Raw genomic sequence first — 21735 nt, 5'->3', positions numbered from 1 at the left:
TTCATTTTGTGTTTGCTGTTAAAGTATTGGATGAGAATGTTCTTCATCTGCTGGTTTGAAAGCCCAGGAATAAGAAAACCCTGTTCTCAGATGCAATCTACCTTTCATGCTTTAAGGGAATGAAAGGGGATTGATTTTTGTAGAATCGAGGTCTCATGTATTACTTAGCAAGGATGATGCCTGCTGTCTATGCTAGGACAGTCAGAGCCTTTGGAGCTGGCATAACAAGCCTGGGCTAGAAACTCTGTAATGAGTGATAGAAAGGACCCAGATTATGTTAGAACAAGGGTAGGAATGGACCTATAGCACCTACCTGCTACATATGTCCTGTGGTTCAGCTACAGGATGTTATTTCTTTCTAGAAATTTCCCTAGGAAAAAAAGAGTCAGTTTCATTTTAAGATTTTTTTTTAAAAGTGATATGGCACTGATTTTAAAATAGTTTTTCTTATCATATATCTTTATATTAGTTTTTGTTGTTGTTTTTCTGTCGATAACTTGTTTTCAGATTTCAGTCTTTACAAACTTTTTATATTGGTAAAATGTAGATAAAATATATATTCTGGAGTAGGCCTGCATATTGCTGCAACTGGGCAGGAGAATCTTATTAAAAAGGATGGTGGGACAAAGGATTAGGATTTTGGTTTACAGCATTGTCTCTACTACTCACAAATGAAGTTATTTCTTTTAATATTTGTATTACTGTCTTTGGGACTATGATCTCTTTAGTGGCAAAGGAGGCAAAACCATCATTGCAACTTATAAAAACATCTCATGTATTTTAGGGATCTCTATCTGGGAAACAGGGTACTGAATTGACTTAAAAATTTCATATTTACTCTTTCTGAGCCATGTGAAGATTATCAGTTTATGGGGTAGACACAATAAAACAGAAAAAAAAACTCACAGAAACTCCACTTTAAAGTAGTAGCTGGACTTCTGAAAATTAGGAATTCACAAACCAAAATCTCTTCCAAACACTTCTGTGATGATGCAGATACATATCTGAACGAATGAGTAAATTCAGACAAATGCAGAGACTTCTAAACCAAGCTAAAGTTACCATGTGGATTACTCAAAGTCATGGGAGATCTAAAATATTTCCTTGATAATACAAATGGAAAAGAGAATATCAGTGTTTTCAGGGTAAAAGAAAATAAAAATCTTTGGCTATATGTCACAAGTCCAGAATCAATCTATACATGTGAACATGAGAACACTGACAAAGACTGCAGATTCTGTATGTTAAAGCTATATTCTTACTCCTTATTTATGGCAACAGAATTTTGAAAAGAAGACTATTTGTGAACCTGAGTACTGACTTTAACTGAGTAGCACACTTATGACCATGCAGTGAGAGGGGATGGAAGAGGCAAAAAGCAGTGGGAAGCTATTCAAGCTGCAGTATCTTTAAAACAGCAAGTCAGTGATAAGCTAATACTTCCCCCAGTCTCAAAAAGACTAATCCTTTGTATTATGAGTTATTTCCACTTGAGAAGTGAGGCCATTGAGTCTAAATTTAAGATTATCTGAAATTTGTCAACTGGGAAAGCGAAAAATTTTTTAAGGAGAAAAAGGTGCACCTTTTAAACAATGTATGGAAAAGGATATTAAGTCATACTAACAGTTCTTTATTAATGACAAAAATGCAGCTTTTTTTCTCATCAGGATTTCATTCACCAACAAAAAAGAGGAACTAAAGTTGACATCCCGAGCCTACTGAAATAAATGGAAATACTTCCAGTGTGTTAGTGGTAGCCAATTTTTTTCTCATTCCTAATTTTATCATCAGAGAAGTATGTTGAGAAAGAACAGAAGGTTGTGGTGGAAGTATTCCTGATCTGACCTTGAAGCACACAGTAAGATGAAATCATAGAATCACAGAATGGGATGCTAGTTAGTACGTACATGAAGAGATGGGGAAAAATATTTATGACTCTTATGGTACAGCTTGTTAAGGTACAGGGTAGGAAATATTAGTGCTGTAAGCAATATCAAGCAAAAGGTAAATATTAGGTTTTGGAGGTTTTCATGTATTTTTTTAGTCAAATAAAGAGAAAAATACAAAGAAAACTAAACCATCTCATGTTAGTGCTGCTGTATATGATCTGAGAGAGCTATTTTGTCTGAAACAAGATGTTGAATACTCAAATACTATTCAGTAGGTGGTAGAGATTGTCTTAATTTTACTTTCCTGCATAAAATTCCTCACTGTGAGCACAGCTCTACAGAAGGTCCTTATTCTTGGGTTAACAACCAACAAAAATGCTCTAACTCCTAAATTCCAGAGTGAGAAGAGCAGCAGAAATCCTGAACTGAATAAGATCATTTGTTCACATTTCTAGGCCCTAATTATGTTGACTTTAGGTAATAATGACTTTGCCTAATATTTAAGTAATTCTCTACATTCAAAAAGTGAGTTAACAGCACAGATAACTGGTTTGGACTTATTCTGGACTCTCCTTGCCTCTTGTGTAACTTGAAGATTTGGGAGATTATTAGAAGGCTGGAGCACCTCTCTTGTGAGGGCAGGCTGAGAGAGTTGAGATTGCTCAGCCTGGAGAAGAGAAGGCTCTGGGGAAACCTTTTAGTAGCTAAAAGATCCCACAAAAAAGCTGGAGATGGACTTTTTACAAGGATATGTAGGATTGGATAACGTGTAATGGCTTCAAACTAAAAGAGGGTACATTTGGCTTAGATATTAGGAGTAAGTTTGTCACTGTGAGGATGGTGAGGCATTGTAACAGGTTGCCCAGGGAGGTTGTAGATGTCACATCCCTGAAAGCATTCAAGGCCAGGTTGGATAGGACTTTGAACAACCTGGTCTGGTGAAAGGTATCCCTTCCCATGGCAGAAGGACTGGAAGTAGATGATCGTTATGGTTCCTTCCAACTCAAACAGTTCTATGATTTTATGATGTTTTCAAACTCAAAGAAAAATTGCTACAACTGGATATATCCTTGATAAGACAGCCAGACCTTCCTTGTACATTTTATTTGGTGCTATACAGTTTAATAATAGTATATTCACTCTTAAGGAAATGTTTAATGTAGAAACAGAAAAGTTTAAAGCCAATGGAAAGTCTAAACAGGATTGCACTGTGGATGTCAACATCATTCAACAGCCATTGTCAGGGAGCCTTCAGCATTTCTCTTTCCATGTCAGCAGCAGGAAGAATTATAGCCATGTATCACTGTTTCAAAGGGAGGTATTTCAAAGGGAACCTCTGTCAGGAACAGCCCTCACCTGTTCCGTTTGACCCAAGCAGGAACTTTTTCTTTCTTTGGCAAACCTTGGAGAAAAATCCCACAGCTGTTTCATTCCCCGAAGGCTGGTCCAGGACTGTCCTGCTGTGATGTAACCTGCTGTTTTAACTTCAGCAATGCTGTTCCTGTGAACCATGATAAATTTACCAGGAGTTTATGTCCTGGCATTGAGATTAAAGAGTCAATTCTTTCCCATCTATTTACCTTCTTAATTTGCTGAGGAAAAACTAGTTACTTCCAGGCAGGCACTGCAATATTCAAGCTAAAATCTGTTTATATATAGCAATGTAAAAGTAAGGTATAGGTAGAGCATGTTACTAGACAAAGGCTGCTGAAAAACATAACTTAGAGAAACTATGTCCATGTAAGTCTGCCACAAATAAAAGAGACTGCAAATGTCTTCTGCCAGTTCAGCATTTCAGCAAAGCCATTTCCACTGCTGTTCAGTCTAAATCTGTGAAGTTCCTCTAGAAAAGCCACAGTCAGTGAATACAAAATCTGAGGAAAACTAAGATAAGCCTTTGTTTCCTTTTTCTGTTGAATAGGACTGAGCAGTCTGACATATTATGAGGTACAAAGTGATTCTGGGGTGATTCAATTTGAAATTAGGTTGGTTGCAGTCAATTTTTCCCAGTATCTCCTAAGGACTGAGAATGAGCTTTTTCCTTAGCACACACAGCATAGAAGAAAGACAGTCCTTTACATCATGCTTTTTTTTTTCTGAATATTCTTTGTTTTTCCTTCTATTGCTGTTTTCTTTCCGGATTATTTTTTTATGTTTTTAAAAATGCAGATTGTACTTTGCATCTGACACAAATAGTGTATCTGTACCATTGCCTGCCATTATGATAATACATATTGCTTTGTGTGCTGATGTTGTATGAAAAAATAAAAACTTCCTATATTCAATTCAGTAGCTGATCTCTTGTCATAATATAGAACTACTTCTTCTCTTGTCAAAGTGTTGTCAAGGGTCCCTTTGGATAAAAAAACCTGCCAGACTGTTTCTTTGAAATGTTCACAGGTCAAATCTGACATTTGTAGGACACTAAAGCCTGTCTCTGATGTGTGCTCCTGTCTCTCAGCCACAGAAACATTTATCCCTGTTTGCATTGCAGTTCATGTTTTCTCACTTAGAATGATGTCCTATATTTCTATATTCTGTCCTATATTATGCAAGGCTGTATTACAAAACCACATGGGTGTTTTTTTGTGGAAGTAATTAGGAAAAGGATGCATAATCAAATCCAAAGTCAATTTTGACTTCACTTCCACAAATTTTAAAACAAATCTGAATTATAGTCGAGAAGGCAGTCCTAACATATATAAATACATTTTTTGTTAAGTCTCTTAGAGCATCATTCAATTTAGCTACCATACTTTTGTAGTTATCCATATTAAGAAGAATATTAAAAATATTTTATCAATATTTAAGTATGAGAAATACCTTGTTTAAAATTAAGCATGATTCACAAACCCCTTAGGTAATGCTATATTCAGTCGCTAGTTCAGGTTTCTTTTTCATCAGGTTTGCTTGAAATATCGTGAGATTTCTGTATAAAATTACAGTCACTTGGAGAGTCTCCCTAGAGTCCTTAGCAGCTCTCTGACTTAGACAATCAATATGGGTCAAATCATAAATTTTCTTAGCTTTCCCTGTCATCTCTTAAGGGGAACCCTAAAAGGGGGAACAATAAAGGAGAATAAGAAATACAACAAACATTTATGTAGCATGATTGTGCCATACAAAGGGGAAACTCAAATAAGACTGCCATGTATTTCAGTCATCATAGTCTAATTCCCTCTTTCATAGCATAACATCCTTTTGTATAATCTGAAAATTAGCTCACTGTCTGAAAATTCATGGCTTATCCACAAACAAGCCATAATGCACATAACCCACAGAGAAGCTAAAAAAAAAAAAAAAACCTTTCAAGAAACACCAGGCATTAACTTACTTCTTCTCATTAACTCTGTTTCAGTTTTCTTTGTTTACTGGTTATCTTTTAGCTTCAGGTGTTGCTAAGATTAGCCTAAACCTTACTTGACCCTTTCTGGTCATTATTTACTGGATTCACAGTTTGGCAAATAGCTGTTTTCAAGTGAATTATTTCTCTGCTTGAGTCACCAGTACATTTTAGTGATAATAAATTGGAAGAAGTCTGAGATTTGTGAAAAAATTGTAATGAGTGTAACCAAGGTAAGTTGTTGTGTATGTGTGTTTATGTTTGTGTCCAATATATTTTAAATATTTGATGACAATGAAAATATCATTAGCTAATCCAAGTTCTCTTGAGGTGTGAGAGAAATAAATGAAAGAAAAGCATTTATCTGTTGGTGCAGAAATGAGAAATCCAGCACAGAGAAAAGACTGGTTGCCAAGGACCTCAATGGGGACAGATAGGGAACGGGTAATTTGCCTTACATCTGCCTGAGTGTGAGTCCAATGCTTCACCATGAGATAGTCATTGCAGTTCTTTCCATTCTCATCATTCTCAGCCTCATCATACTAATGCTTTAGAATAATAAATCACTTATCAGTCAAAAAATGGAATAGTTTACTTGCTCTCCATTTTCAAGCTGAAAATAAAAAGAATGTAATATTTTTATATCAGATAATACTACTTTAAAACTTAAAATTGGATGACTATTCAGGATTCAACATCTCTATTCAACAGAGGATTGAGCCACAAGCCATACTCTCAGGGAAAGTATAATAGCTTTCAGGAAAAATGAAACATGTCTGCCATCTTATTTGTTGTCCCTAAGTTTATTCTAGACTCAAAGTTCTATAATATCAAAAGACTCCATAAAAGTTTGAAAGCACAAGCATGAAATTAGAATATTAAAACAATGCACAGACCTCAAGAACCTTGGAAGAGAAGATTTAGTATATGCATACATATGTCTGAAAAAATTTATCCCATTTTTTGGTATGGCAGATAAGTGACTATGGAAAAGGTGGAATGATCATCCATCTTTAAAATAAATTTTCAATTTATGTTATTTCTGCATTTGTGGTTTTTTTTTTTTAATAACGATTAAAAACTAATGCAACTCAATAGAAGGAAATAGGAATTTTACTTTTGAAAGAACAATGGATTATGGAATTACATATAATTTTTTTCAGAAAATCATTGGAAAGATTTTGACAGCAAGGGTGCTATAGAGGTGACTTCTGTGTGAAGCTACTGGAAGCTTCCCCTGTGTCCAACAGAACCAAAGCCAGATGGCTTCCAGATTCATCCACTACTGGCCAAGGCCTAGCACATTAGTGACAGTGGTAGTGCCTCTGGGACAACAGACTTAAGAAAGGGGAACAAAAAAATCCTGTGCAACTGCAGCTACAGAGAGCCACAGATTTGGAGGCACCTGGAGTCCAGCCAGGGTCAACCCATCATAAATATCTTTGAGGTAATTAAAATATTTCAGGCTCCATTAAATCCATCAATTTTTTAGATGGTATCCCACAAATTTCCATGTTTGAAGGCAATCTAGAATGCTTATGATCTGCAAATTTTAAATTTGACTCAAAAATTGTCTTCACAACCTTACATGTAGGTCATTTCTGTGGCTAAAACTAGGGCTGTTTAGTCTGGAGAGAGGAGATTGAGGGGAGATCTTATTAACATTTATAAATATCTAAATGGTGGGTGTTAGGAGGTTGGGACATCCCTTTTTTCTATAGTAGATACTAACAGGACAAAGGGTAATGGGATGAAGCTGGAACACAACAAGTTCCACTTAAATATAAGAAAGAACTATTTCACTGTGAGGGTGAGGGAGCCCTGGCAAAGGCTGCCCAGAGTTGTGGAATCTCCTTCCTTGGAGGTCTTCAAGACCCACCTGGACATGTTCCTATGTGATCTGATCTAGGTGAACCTGCTTCATCAGGAGGGTTGGACTAGATGATCTCTAAAGGTCCCTTCCAACTCCTACCATTCTATGAGTCTATGAAATAGGATTAAAATTAAACCACAAAATTTTAACCTTTCCAAAGACATTCTTTAGAAATACACTAATTTTTCCTCCATTAAAATTCCATTTTTAAAAAGTACACATTTTAAAACAGTACATGCTGTATTTCATTAAAATAGATTATTTTTCACATGAATTTTTACAGTCAGATTTTGGCAAAGGTCGACAAGTTTAAAAAACTGACAGAATATACATTTCTACAAACAGAAAGTCACAACAAAAAACAATCTTTTAATAGACCATGCACAAATAGTTTTGTAGGTAAACTATTTGCATTTTAATCAGACAGTAATTACACATTTACTTGACTCACTGGTTTTGAGAAACGTTAAAAGCTTCCTAACCAGGTAGTTTTTTCCTGATGAACAATTATACTCCATTAAGTAAGTGTGTAGCTGGGAAATCGTAACATGAGTGAACGCTGGCTTCGGTTTTTGGCTTAAATTGCTGTCATGGAGAGATACCAGATTCTTAATTGCTCTTCTGTCTTGTTCCTTGGTTCATCTTGGTTCACACAGGAGAACTACTGTTTCTGAGCCCTTAGATACTTTGGGATGGTATCTTCTTTAAACAGAGAGATCACTTTTCTAGCCTTCACCAAAATCACATACTTCTAAAAGGAGGTTGATAGTACACTTGTTTATGAAGAGGGTAGGAAATAGACATATCTCACCAATACTGTGAGGGTGACGAAGCAGTGGCACAGGCTGCCCAGAGGGGTTGTGGAGTCTCCTTCCTTGGAAGTCTTCAAGACCCGCATGGATGTGTTCCTATGCAACCTGATCTAGGTGGAACCTGCTTCTGCAGGGGGATTGGACTAGATGAAATCTAAAAGTCCCTTCCAACCCTGCTCTTCTATGATTCTATGTTTCTATGATTTATTTCAGAGTTATATGTATGTTTAATATATAAAAGGGGGTTTTATAGATATAAAATATTTAGGGTATATTTTTCTATATGTATATATTTAGGGTTATTTTTCTACTCAGTGTATTTCAATGTAAGGAATTATGCAAAGGTCAGTCTTAGCATTTACAGAAAATAAATGTATACAGATTGACAAAGCCACTATAATATAGCACAATTCTGTAACACAGGATTGACCCAGTGGACAAAATCCTGAATGTTATCACTGAACATATGAAAGATAAGATGGTTATCAGGGGAAGTCAACATGGCTTCACCAAGGGGAAATCCTGTTTAACCAACCTGATAGCCTTCTATGAGTGCATAACTGACTGGCTAGATGAGGGGAGAGCAGCAGTGTCATCTACCTTGACTTCAGCAAGGCTTTTGACACTGTCTCCCATAACATCCTCATCAGAAAGCTCAGGCAGTGTGGCTTGGATGAGTGGACAGTGAGGTGCATCGAGAGCTGACTGAATGACAGAGCCCAGAGGGTGGTGATCAATGGTACAGAATTGAGTTGGAGGCCTGTGGCCAGTGGAGTTCCACAGGGATCAGTTCTGGGGCCAATCTTGTACCACACCTTCATCAACGACCTGGATGAGGGGACAGAGTGTACCCTCAGCAAGTTTGCTGATGACACCAAACTGGGAGGACTGGCTGATTCCCCAGAAGGCTGTGCTGCCATTCAGCGGGATCTTGACCAGCTTGAGAGTTGGGCAGAGAGGAATCTCATGAAGTTCAACAAGGACAAGTGCAAAGTCCTACATCTGGGAAGGAACAACCCCATGCACCAGTACAGGCTGGAGGTCAAACTGCTGGAGAGAAGCTCTGCAGAGAGAGATCTGGGAGTCCTGGTTGAGCCAGCAATGTGCCCTCATGGCCAAGAAGGCCAATGGCATCCTGGGATGTGTCATGAAGAGTGTGGCCAGCAGGTCAAGAGAGGTTCTACTCCCCCTCTACTCTGGGCTGTTTAGTCTAGAAAAAAGGAGACTGAGGGGAGATCTTCAATGATGTGACTCCCTTGAAGTATTATGAGAGGAGACCGAGCATTTAAGTAACATGCTAGGGCTGTTTCCACACTCTGTATCTCCAGTGGCCTTCTGGAGCTGCCACCTCACATTAGCTTGGGGAAATTATGTTCTTTACCCTAGAGAGTGACATCATGGCTGTCAGCATTGTTCTCAGCACAACCTAAGAGTTTACAGTTAAATTTACTTAAATGGACCATGTAATTAGAAAAGCAAACATAGCCACATTGTTAATATATTAATAATAAAACTCGACATTCAGAGTTGCCAAGTTGTACTTATTTAAGATTTGTTCTGGCTTATAGCTTTTTTTTTTTTACCTAGTAGCAAAAAATTGTCACCTCCTGAATGTTTGAGCTGTCCTTTGTAGTTAATCTTTGTAGTTAATTTACACAAGTCCACTCAGATCCTCAGGATTGTTTCCCTGTCTGTGCAAGCTCAAACATTCATGAACTGATACTTCCTGAATCAGCAACAAAAATGTAGCCTGGTTATCAGTGATGCTTGTTGTCTGATTCTCATATTGCTATAAGCTGCATCTGAACCTTTTCCTTGTTTGAGATCACTGTAAAGATACTGTCCTTGGTATCAAATTAGAGTTGGGCCAAGGCTCTTCTAGGATGTGAGTGCTGATATTCTTATCTTCCTGACACTTATTGAGTTCCCTGTGTAACAACTTAGGCTTACTTTGGCAAGAAATGTGGTAAAAAATGAAAATTAAGTAACAAATTCGAAGTTGTGGGCTGAGAAGGAAGAGGTAGAGGCAAATACTCACAGCACAAATGTACAATCTTTGTTTCTTTGGAAAAAAAATGCAGGTTAAAATGGATCATTTGTTAATGAATATGATTGCAAATGGAAACAGTGAGATACATGGGCTCTGTCTAATGTATAAACATCTGTGAGGCTGCCTGGAAGAGTTACTGTTCCTAGGCTCAACTCCATGAGTCTTTTGCCTTTATGAAGAATTTAGGGTGTATACTGGGCAGCTTATTCCCAAATATTTATCAAAGAAAGGATAAAAAGCACAACTGGTTCTGTAACCCAGAGAATTATGTCAGCTTGAGGTTTGGATTTTAATTTAATTTTCCCCTTAAAATACCCTATAATCTTCCCTTTACCCAGATCTTTGGGTAGGGAGATATTCTCTATGTCAGTGTCAGCTCTTCACCAGGCTCTGCAGGCTGAAGGATATTTGTATTGCTGTCACTTCATTAGCACAGAGCAATTTAAAGTCTTAGATATAAGGCTATGTCAGGGAGAAGACCCTGACAGTTGAACTCAAATGGGTCTCAGTTAACTGGTGGCAACATCTGGAACATCTTTTTAATGGAGGCTGCAGGGCAGCTGGGTCTTGGCCCACTGACAGTCAGACCACCGTCTCTTTCTGAGCTCTCATTGATTTTTTTCTGGCATTCTTTTGCAGAGAAAATATAAGTGGAAATTAAGGGTCATTCTGATATGGAGCTGAAAAGGGAGCTGTTCATTAGCAGAGATGTAGCTGACAAACTGTAGTTCCAGTGGGAACTGGTGAGACCAGCACCACCACTGTCCTGAGGAGAATAGCTCTCACCTGTGTGAAGAACAGGGAAGAGCTATTCCAAATGGAGCATGCTGACCTACCCAGCTAGGCAGAGAGGCTCTGGGTTAGTTCATGGGATCACCAGAAGGATGATTACTACAGTGTGTCATACTTGAAGCATACCTATGACTTTGCTGTCATGCTGGTTTTGAGTGTGTCAGGAATAATTTGAAGAACATGAGCAGCTTTAGGATTCTGTGAGAGCAGAAAATGCTTTCTGTCTCTGGGAAGACATCCTGCAGTTTTAAAGACATATATATATATATACATATATATATGTGAACATGCATCTGTCACAAGATGATAAATTTAAGTATGACACAGATGTCATATGGCCATGTTTATTTATCTACAACAAAGTTACATAATGTTATGAATTAAATTATTTTATCTATTTTTTTTCTAATCCAACTGTCATTTTAGATTTTCTGCTTGATCACTCTGAGAAGACTAAAAATTGTGCTTACATATGTGCCTATACTTCTGGCTGCTTTCAGTTAATGGTATCATGCATGGAAAAAGTGAGTCTGGATTTACAGGCTATTAGAGTTACAGTCAGCTCAGATTCAGTTTATTTTTTTCAATAAATAAAGAAACAATAAGCTACAAGATCTGAAAGTGAATTTTCATTTACTGATCTTTTAATGATTTTGGAATCACATTCGGGAGAGGAGGAATCTATCTGCATTCCCATGTTTTGTGCAAGGCAGCTCAGGACTGTTTTCTGCTCATGGACGGTTCCAAATCTTTAATGCATACTGTTTCTTGAGCTACCTCTGATGAAACATGAGGAAAGGCAGAAAGGCACATAATCTTCTATATATCTTCATTAAAAACGTGTTTTCATAGTAGAGACCAGAATCACAGCTATAATTGGAACTTTTTGGCAATTCTTGCAAACACATTGGTGACATCAGTTGGAATAAAAATGTGATCCAATATGCACTGAATTGCTGTGTAGCTTCCATTTGATTTAGTTTCTAAAATGTATATGGCCTGATTCAACATAAACATAATTAACTCCCGATGTTCACAATAAGACATGAAAAAAGGGTTCTGTAACACACAACCACCCTCCTATGTTCTGTGCACATGTAGGAAGATGAGGGTGATAACATTAAGTCCGGGACTTAATTGTCCAACACCTTCATACTGTTTCTTTTTCTAACTATAGTCCCTTGCCCTGTATTTGTTTTGCCTTCGTTGTGCCACAGCTCTTGTGCCACAGCTCAACAGTATCAACCGTCTGATAGACCATTATTTTGTTGTGAGTTGTTCTCCTTTTTCATGAAAGACTGCTAAAGGCTCATATGACCTTTATTATTCTTTGTATCCTCAAGAAGCTCAGTGAAGAATTCATATTCATTAGTTTATGAGATCATCAGTGGTAGCTGAAAAAACCAGAAAGCTGGACACGTTTTGGTTCATAAAACTTCCCGGTGTGTTGTTGGTCTGAAAGAGTATCAGTAGTTCTAATAATTTTTATTTTGTCTGGTCTCTCTGCAAACATCAACTTATTTAATTTTGGCTACTTCACTATACTTTGAGCATTGACTATTTAAAAGGGTGAAAATTCAAACACTTGTGCTAGGCTTTTGAGGGTTATGAAGGTGAAAAAAGAAACCAACTTGGCTCACTCTGTCCCCTTCCCCTGATTTACTTGTATGGTTTCATAAGGTGGAAGGGATAAAGGTGAGCACAGTTAATTGAGTATCTATGGCGTGTTAGATGCAATTTAGGCATCAGTAGTTGAAATCTCATGGTAGAGGCTCAGACTGTGCTGCTTTCCATAGGAAATTCAATCATAAGGTTCAAAAGCTACAGCGAATTGTGTAGTGGAGACTGTGATATCATCTCCCATAACCAGAAAGAGGAAGAGCTTCTGAGGTTGTCCTTTCCCTCCCTCTTATAGCACACAGTGTACACATTCATTTCTGATTTTAAGTCGCAACTCACAAAGGCAGTATAAATTTACAGCTATTGAATAGCACTTACAGATATTCAATAGTTTACTTGGAAAATGTTTAACTGCTTTACTCCCACCACTGGCAAACAGTGATCTTGAACTCAAATCATGCGCAAAGGGCGTGCACAAGTGGGAACATTGTCAAGAACTGAAAGCTAACCCAGAACTCACTGTCTGAACTACCCAGTACTGATTAGTTAAGCCCAGTTCTGACACGGCAGTATGCAAATTTCTAAAACCAAACAAATAATGGATACTGGGTAGCAGTAGCAGAGTATGGTAAAGATGCATTGATTTTGGTTGTAATTGAAATTTTGCAACAGAATATTGCATTGTTAGCAATTGCAAAGCTTTCGGAAAGAAAAATGTTTAAGGCTTATATTATGAAAGACAAGAATTGAATCTCTTTTATCCCAGCTGCAGTTTTGTTGTAGGAAAGATTTCCAGTATGTTGTGCACAAATATGAAACGTCATAAAAATATTAATTGCAGAAAAGTAGTGTGTCTTACTGCCCTCATCTTGCTGTCAAATGTCATTGTTTATGTAGAAATTTCCTCCTTAGGGATATTCCTCAATGGCACATCTTTTGGTTAATTAAGGCTTGAAAACTCAGCTTTCTAATCTGTACCTTATATCCATAAATGATAGTCAGGGTGAAAATTGATGCTCCTGTGAATAACTGTGTGCCTCACAATGAGACCCATGCCTTAACCTTCAAAGATTTCTACAGTAATTGATCAAGGTGCTTTAAACACTTATGAGTGATCTCTTTCAACTTCATTAATGACTCTACTAATTACATAGTTAATCATTGCTCTTTTAAGTTTCATTGTAAAGACAGTAGGATTTAAAAAAAAAATACCCCAAATCATATACAAGTTTGTTTTTATCTCTGCAGAAGTAAACAACTGCTTTTATGACAAGGAAAAAAAAAAGATAATTGTATTTTGGGCCATATTGCTGAGATTTATGTCTGTTCAGAAGCTCATGCATGATTTTATTTCCAGGATATTCCATCAAAAATGAGGGCAAAGCCATCATCATCTTGTGAGAACTACATTGCAAATGAAGAAGCTATATTGGATTAGGCTTAGTATAGAATGTGTCAGACAAGGAATTCCAGCCCTGGTACAGCATGACCACAGAGCAGAAGAGATGCTCCTTCTTCTCTTACTGCTTTCTCAAATGCTTTCCTTTCTACCAGACCTTTGATATACAAGGTACAATCATAAAAACGGGAGGAACATTTTCTTTTGCCTGCCATCCAAGAACCTCCCCGACATTTGTGACATGCCTAGATGTGTATCTAAAAATACATATTGACATTGATAAAAAATTAGCCTATCTTAAAACCAATAGTCCAACTCAACACTATTTTATACATAAAATTAGGTAAAAAAAGAATTTGTTTTCTTCTCGTCCTGATGCTTTAAGGAAAAAAAAAGGAAATTTTTCTTGTTTTCATGCTACTATTTTGTGATTGGCATGAGATGTGTCTATAAATAGGATGAGATCAGCAGATATTTCACTGATGGGAAGGCCTTAAACTGCCAATGCCTTAAAAACCTACAGAAAAAGAAATATCTTCAAAATAAGCAAAAGCACCAAAGGAGTATCATCTTTAATTGACACTGTTGCCTTCCTTTTCAGTTGTAATGAAACCCTGCTTTTCTGCAACAGGAAAAAACCTGTTCAAAACTCTGCTAAAGCAAGTTCATCTTGATCAGGTCACAGGAACATGTCTAGGCGGGTTTTGAAAACCTCCAGAGAGGAGACTTCAAACTCTCCCTGGGTAGCCTATGCCAGGGCTCACAGTAAAGAAGTTTCTCCTCAAGTTCAAGTGGAACTTCTTATGTTCCAGCTTGTGCACAGTGCCCCTTTTCTTGTCACTGGGCACTGCAGGAAAAATATTACCCCTTCCTCTTGAAACTCACCCTTTATGTATTTATAGGCATTGATAAGGTTCCCTTCCTCATCTCAGTCTTGTCTTCTCCAGGCTAAAGAGCCCCAGTTCCTGCAGCCTTTTCTAGTAAGGAAGATGTTCCATTCCCCTGATCATCTTGATGGTCCTGCACTGGACTCTTCAGAAGTTCCCTGTCCCTCTTGAGCTGAGGAGCCCAGAACTGGACAAAAGGCTCCAGATGAGGCCTCACCAGGGCAGAGTAGAGGGGGAGAAGAACCTCCCTTGACCTGCTGGCCACACTCTTCTTGATGCACCCCAGGAGGCACGATTGGCCTTCTTGGCCATGAGGGCATATTACTGGCTCATGGTTAGTTTATTATCAATCAGGACTCCCAGATCTCTCTCTGCAGAGCTGCTCTCCAGCAGATCAATCCCCAGCCTGTACTGGTGCATGGGGTTGTTCCTTCCCTCTGCACTTGTCCCGGTTGAACCTCATGAGGTTCCTCTCCATCCAAATTTCAAGCTGGTCAAGATCCTGCTGAATGGCAGTACAGCCTTCTGGGGAATCAGCCATTCCTCCCACTTTGGTGTCATCAGGGAACCTGCTGAGGGTACACTCTGTCTCTAGGAATAATCACAAATAAGACAAATGTCTCTGTTTTCTGGACCACTCATGACATTTATTATATAAGTAACAACTATTTTGCATTTTCTGCTTTGGTGTCATGTTTTATGTATTTCTGAAAGGTCAAAACAAAACCAGGAAATAATAGTTTTGTACTGGGTAAGTTCTGCTTGGACCTTACTTGGAAAGAGATAAGAAAAGTAGCAGACAGTTAACATAAACAAAATAAGAAGATGGGCTTTCAGCAATGATGTATCAGCTCTAAAGATATTTCTTTTCAGATAACAGAAATATATTTACAGCAAGTATTAAAAAGGCATAAATAGCTAACCAGTTGCTCTTCAGGGTTTATCCTGAGTGTTGGTTTATTTCAAGTATTATTTTTTTGTTGTATATGTTAGTCACTTCCTAAATTGATGGTTGTTGGACCATAGGCCATAAAGGTATGAGAAAGTCTCTTCATTTAGTAGCAATTCAAGTTCCAAGATCTAGGAGAAAAAGAGCAACAGGGTTAGATAACAGAATCATAGAATCATATAATATCTTGAGTTGGAAGTAAACCATGAGAATCATCAAGTCCAACCCTCTGTTGCTCCAGGGCTACCTAAAACTAAACTGTATGACTAAGAGCATCATCCAGTTTCTTCTTGAACTCTGAACAGACTTGATGCCGTGACCACTTTCCTGGGGAGACTGTCCTAGTGACTGATTATATTGTCAGTGAAGAAACTTTTCCTAATGTCTAATCTGAACTTCACTTGATTCAGCTTCATTCCTATCACTGATCACAAGAGGGAGGGGTCAGTCCCTGCCCCTTCACTGTCCTCATTGAGGAAGCTATGGGTTGTGATGAAGTCATCTCTCAGCCTACTCTTTCTCAAGCTGAAGAAACCAAGTCATGTTTTTCATATTTTGCATTTGAGGCCTTTCACCATCTTGGTCGCTCTCCCATGGGCACACTTTAGTCATTTAATGTCCTTCCTATAATGATGCATCTAAAACTGCACATGATAATTGAGGTGGGGACACACCATTGAGATGCAGAGCAGGGCAATCACCTCCCTCTATCAGCTAGTTATGCTGTGCTTGGTGTACCACATGACTGGGTTGGTCCTTTTGACTGGCAGGGCACACTGTTGACTCATATGCAGCTTGCCATACCTCCAGATCTCATTTTGCAGGTCTGCTGTAAATCCTCTCATCTCTCAGTCTGTACATATAAACCTGAATACCCTTTCCCAGATGCAGAATCTGGCACTTGCTCTTGTTAAATTTCATATTTTCATTTTTTTTAGTTCTTTTTGTTCTTTTGTTTCTTTGTTTGGTGTTACCTTGAAACATTAAGAATCAGGCCAGTTGCAAGGAAGAAGATTCTCATTTTAACAAAACCTGCATTTTTAGAAGGATAGGGTCTTCAAGATAGGAAGCATAAATGTATATTTAGTTCACTATGAGTGGAAATTACTTGTTCAACTGACTCTCTAGAAATTCATTGTTTGGATGAATGTGCTTTAGATTGACTTACTTTCTTACAAGTCTGATACCATAGTATACCTGGCCTTTAAGAGACAAAAAAGGAACAGTAGATTAAATGAATGATAGTGCTTTTGCAATGTGGTCTGATTACTTTTGGAAGTCCCAATGATACTTTCCAAAAAGCCCTGCTTATTTGGAAAAGCTTCTTAAAATCTTAAGAACTCCATCAGTGGTTGTGTTGCATTTTATACACTTTTGAATACTTGGGATTTTCAGTTTTTAATAAATCAGCTGCATCTCAAGATAACTGGAATCAGAATGAAGGTTTTTGATTTATAGAGTTTGTCTCGATTAAATTTGTTGGTGTTGATATCTTCTAGGTATGATTTATGTATTTCCATCTATCACAGTTAGAAAATATCTTTCTTGTTGCCTTTGGAATAATTTATTCAAAAGCAAAAGCAGAATCTTTCATATTGCTTGTGCATTCAAAGCTTTTTCTCATTTTGGTTCCATGTTCTAGGGAGCACTTAAACACTGCCAAGATCAGCTGCAACAACATGTTATTTTTATCATTCCTATAACTTGAAAATACTATAGATCTTTTGGAAATTTGAGTTTTGTCTTTTAATATCTTAAAATACTTAAACATAAAAGTACATAATCAAAATGAATAAAAAAAGAAATTAAAAATGTACCCTATAAAACTTTATTGACAACAAGCTTAATACACAGAGACTATTTCAAGGTTCCAACTCATCAGATTGTATATTTGAAATATAACTGGAAGTAGTTTTTACTTGATTGTGTTGATATGTGAAAATATCCTATGTAAACTAGAGAGCAAAAGCAAGGAAATTCAACTGTATGCTTTCAAGATTCATTTAACATTTTAAACAAGCAGTTAAAAAAAATGTAAAATTGGAACACCTGAGAAAAATTACCTTGATTTTACTATTCAGTGGTTGCTATATAATAGGCTTATTCATTTTCATAAAGCAGAATCTGATTCTTTCCCCGTCTTTTCAATACAATCGTGGGTGTAAATCCTGGTGTGAACATTTAAGCTTTGAGAAAGGGACTGTCAAAATAGATACAAAGATATTTTCAGAGACAATTTAGAACACTGAATACTTGAATCTTTCTCTATTTTAATCAAAACAAAGTATGCAAATTCTTCAGAGTTTATTGACACTATCAGTTCTTCTGAAAGATGTTTATACTAATTACTTGCTTATAGTAGGTTTGTTTTGCATTATGCCTGACAAAATGAAACACATCTTGGGATGAAGTGAGGCTGATGTTACCTCCAAAGAAATAAACTATTCTGAAAGATATGTTTGATTATCTATCCTTCAGTCTTCCAGATTGCCAGTGATGGAAAGAGCATAGTTGCTAGCCCTTGTGGGTGGCTCTATCCATGGTGTATGTGCAACTAGCAAGCAGACTTTGTGTACGCCCTTTACTTTCCAGTTGCAAAAGAGGGGAAGTGACACCATGCCATTTAGTAACGTACCTTGAGGCATATGAATGAAGGTGCTGATCATCATTAGTTCTACTTTTCAAGATGACCACCATCTCTGCATATGAGAAAAGAGTATATAGATGAAGAAATAAGCCAAATTATACTGCTATTTGAACATACTATCTCCTCCTTTAATATTTTTATATCAAAAGAGTTCTATATTAGTGATTACTTATGCAGCATGCTGAGTTGTGAAGAAATATTTCCAAGATTGCAAAACTATGGTTCTAAAGTTATTTAGTCTCAGCTGAAAATAAGCTTAATTCAATAGTCAGGGTACTGAACATAAATTATTTTAATAGAATGTATTGTGCTGGGAAAGGAGACTACACCAAGCTAAGAATATTGATGTGGGTAAAATGAGATTGTCACTCTTACTGACTTAAATGTTATTTCTCTGGAGAACAAACCTGTATCAATATACTTTAATAGTTACAACCTCTGGAAAATAATCATGTTATTGTTAGAATGCAATATGCAGACATAAAAGACAATATTCTCCTTTGTTTCACAGGTTAAGTAAAGAGTCTAGTAGAGCTTCTGCACTGGTCTCACTTAATTTTAATCCCCAATGTTTATTTTGACTCTCTGCATGTCAACTCTTATTTTTTATGTAGCTCCCATTTCATTAGATTTTAGTCATTCTTTCTTTTCTTAATATTCCTTGTACTTGGGGAAAATGGGAGTTTCAATGCTAAGTTCCACTTCTCTTTAATATTGTGTTAGTAGAAATTCCCTGGTAACTCTCATTGCTCCGTTTACAGATTCTATCCAATAATGCTTGCAATTTGTTTCTTTAAATTTCTTTGCCATTCATTTTTGTCTTCTGCATGTCTCATTCCATTTTTCTATTCTTTATCTCTCACAAATTCTTTTTATGTCCAAAACTGAAGCAGAGGCTGAGTTGTGATTCATTTATCTCAAAGCTGGAGTCTCATATCACCTTTAACTTCAGATGTTTGATCTTCTAAGACTAACCCAAATTCTCCTTTTCTTTCCCCTCGATACCCATAATCCCTCAGGGGAATGAAAGGCATACTAGATACATATCTTCACCTGTAAGGAAAGGCCATGAGAAACACTACAGCTACGGGCACCAAAAAGCCTTTTTGTTGATGGAAAGTGTATTATGGGTGGTTATATAGACCCTAGAGCAGATTTGGTTGCTGAGGGGAGACTCAGCAGTCCCATTAAAGGAAAGGATCAAAGAAGGATAAGTGTGCTGATAGTTTAGGTAAGGAGTGATCAAATAGGGGAAACCAACTTGTGAACAAAAGTTAGGGATTAAACTGTCAATCTCGCTTTCACTAAATGCTCTGGAAAATATTTAGTTGGCTTTCTCTAGGGCAACTGGGATAATATAAAGTGTTTTTAAAATAAAATTTCATCTTCAATAAGAATATATACGTTGCAAATTATTATTTTCATTCCATTATTGAGGATTCCCTAGAGGCACTACAACCTTAAGTGGCAATTTATAAAACATCTAACAACTTATAAACTTACAAAAAAGGACAGCAGAGCTCTGGTTTAAGCACCAGCAAGAGAGAGAAACCTGGGCTTGATCTAGATAGAACGGCCTTTGATAGCCAGAAAAGAGAATTTCAAACATTCAGAAGCACTACCCAGTGAAGGGCACTACCAGCTCAGGCTGGTTTCTGAAGATAATACTTAATAGAATTTCCAAAACACTCCTACTCTTCAGGACCAAGAGCAGCAACCTCAGTCCATTATTAACAAGCAACAACAGCAGCAGCTTTCTAGGGAGAAGCAGCAAAGATCCAATTCTGAACTTGGGTTAAAGGGTGAAAGTGGCCTGGATTTCTTTGGGAGGTAAAATACTGACTACTGAAACACTGGATATTGTGATGAGAATCACTGTCTGCCAGGGCATCAGATGTTCAATTACGAACATGGCAGGTCCTTTACAGAAGAAAAACACAGCAAAGACTCTAGGTCCTATAAAAGCCTTTAGGTAGGTGATTTTGTCAATTGATAATTCTGTTTGGCTTGTTGGCCATAAATGGAAGGAGATGGGAAAGAGTCTTCTGTTCCTATTCCATTACTTCAGTTCTGTCCAAATTCACCATCCTTCTCTGAGTTCATCCTCATGCTCCATGTTGTTTTAATGTGCACATTTTCATTCTTAGAAATACTGTCTTCTCAAGAGAAAGCAGTTTAGCAATTGAGAGTTGCTAAATATGTAGAAATGAATTTGATTCAGAAAGTCCTGAAGTTGAAACTGAACAAACAGAGGGAGGATGTTGGAGGGAAGTAATAGGGAAAGAGAAGAACTTGATTTGTTGTTTTCTTCTGGACATTGCTTATGAGCACTACTAGGGAGAAGCTACTGGCTTGAGAGGACCTGTGTGAAGCAGTATAGCTGTTCTCATACGTACTTCATTTTCCTTCTGAGTTAACTCTGAAATCTAAATAACAAAGGGTCCGGTTTCTGGTTGTCCCACTGAAAGATCAACGCATGAGGTTGCCGTACAGGGTTTAAGATGATGAGTTGAAAAGGCAATTCAGGTGCACATCGTTGCGCTTGTCTGCTGGTAATCGCTGTGGCAACCTTTTGTAACGCACTCATAGCCGCATTGTCAAGTCTCCGTGGGGTGCATAGGTCTGTATCCCCTTTAAGCATTTGAAATAAGGGACTTAAGTCTGTATTTGTAATACCAAGTAAAGACCGCACCCAGTTAATTGTTCCCAACACTAAAGGTAACATTGAGTAACTATTGGGTTAATAACTAATGTGGGGTTTGAATGTCCTGTTACTAGAAAGCAGCGAAAGGTGATTTGTCTGTTTTATTTTCCTGGACCTAGATCTCATTGTACAACTCAAAGATCACATGAAGCTAAGGAACCATGCTGGTTTCATCTGGAAAAAAGAAGGCCTTAACACTTTCTACAACTACCTGAAAGGAAGTGGATGTCCATCTCTTCTCTCAGGTAACAAGTGATAGGACAAGAGGAAATGACCTCAAGTTGCACCAGCAAAGATTAAGATTGGAGATCAGGGAAAATCTCTTCACCGAGAGCGTTGTTAGACACCATCAGGGAGGTGTCTCAGGAGATATTCAGAAGAAATGTAGGTGAGATGCAGTTTAGTGGTGCGCTTGGCAGTGTTAGGTTAGTAGCTGAAATCAAATATCATAAAAGTATTTTCCAATAAAAATGATTCTGTGATTTAAATATTGACTTGGTATTTAAATATTCAGTGTTTATACACTTCTTTTTTTAAATAGAAAATGAAAATTAGAAGGGCAAAAGAAGTAGACCTCTTTCTTTTAAACAAATTGTATTGAGACAGCATTTACCAGCTGATGTCGTAAGCAATCATAGTTCTTAGTGACCAAGTCTCAAAGATGCATGAAGAAGTCCAAGGGGAAGCTTCCTCAAGCTTCTCTACTTATATTCAGGATTCAAAAATGAAATAATGAATTCTGCAATTACTTATCAAATAAGGATGTAATA

General features: G+C 37.3%; 1 long non-coding RNA gene across 2 annotated transcripts in view; it reads left to right on the top strand.

Moving 5' to 3' along the window:
- LOC133625358 (uncharacterized) overlaps positions 1–21735 on the top strand; it is a 148820-nt gene that overhangs the window by 48006 nt on the left and 79079 nt on the right. For both annotated transcript variants that reach the window (XR_009818683.1, XR_009818682.1), the window contains exon 3: positions 21085–21210. This is a non-coding gene — a long non-coding RNA (uncharacterized LOC133625358). The remainder of the gene's footprint in view (positions 1–21084; positions 21211–21735) is intronic.

Source organism: Colius striatus, chromosome 4, assembly GCF_028858725.1.
Source record: "Colius striatus isolate bColStr4 chromosome 4, bColStr4.1.hap1, whole genome shotgun sequence".
NCBI lineage: Eukaryota > Metazoa > Chordata > Aves > Coliiformes > Coliidae > Colius > Colius striatus.
This window is presented reverse-complemented; position numbering and strand designations above follow the sequence as displayed.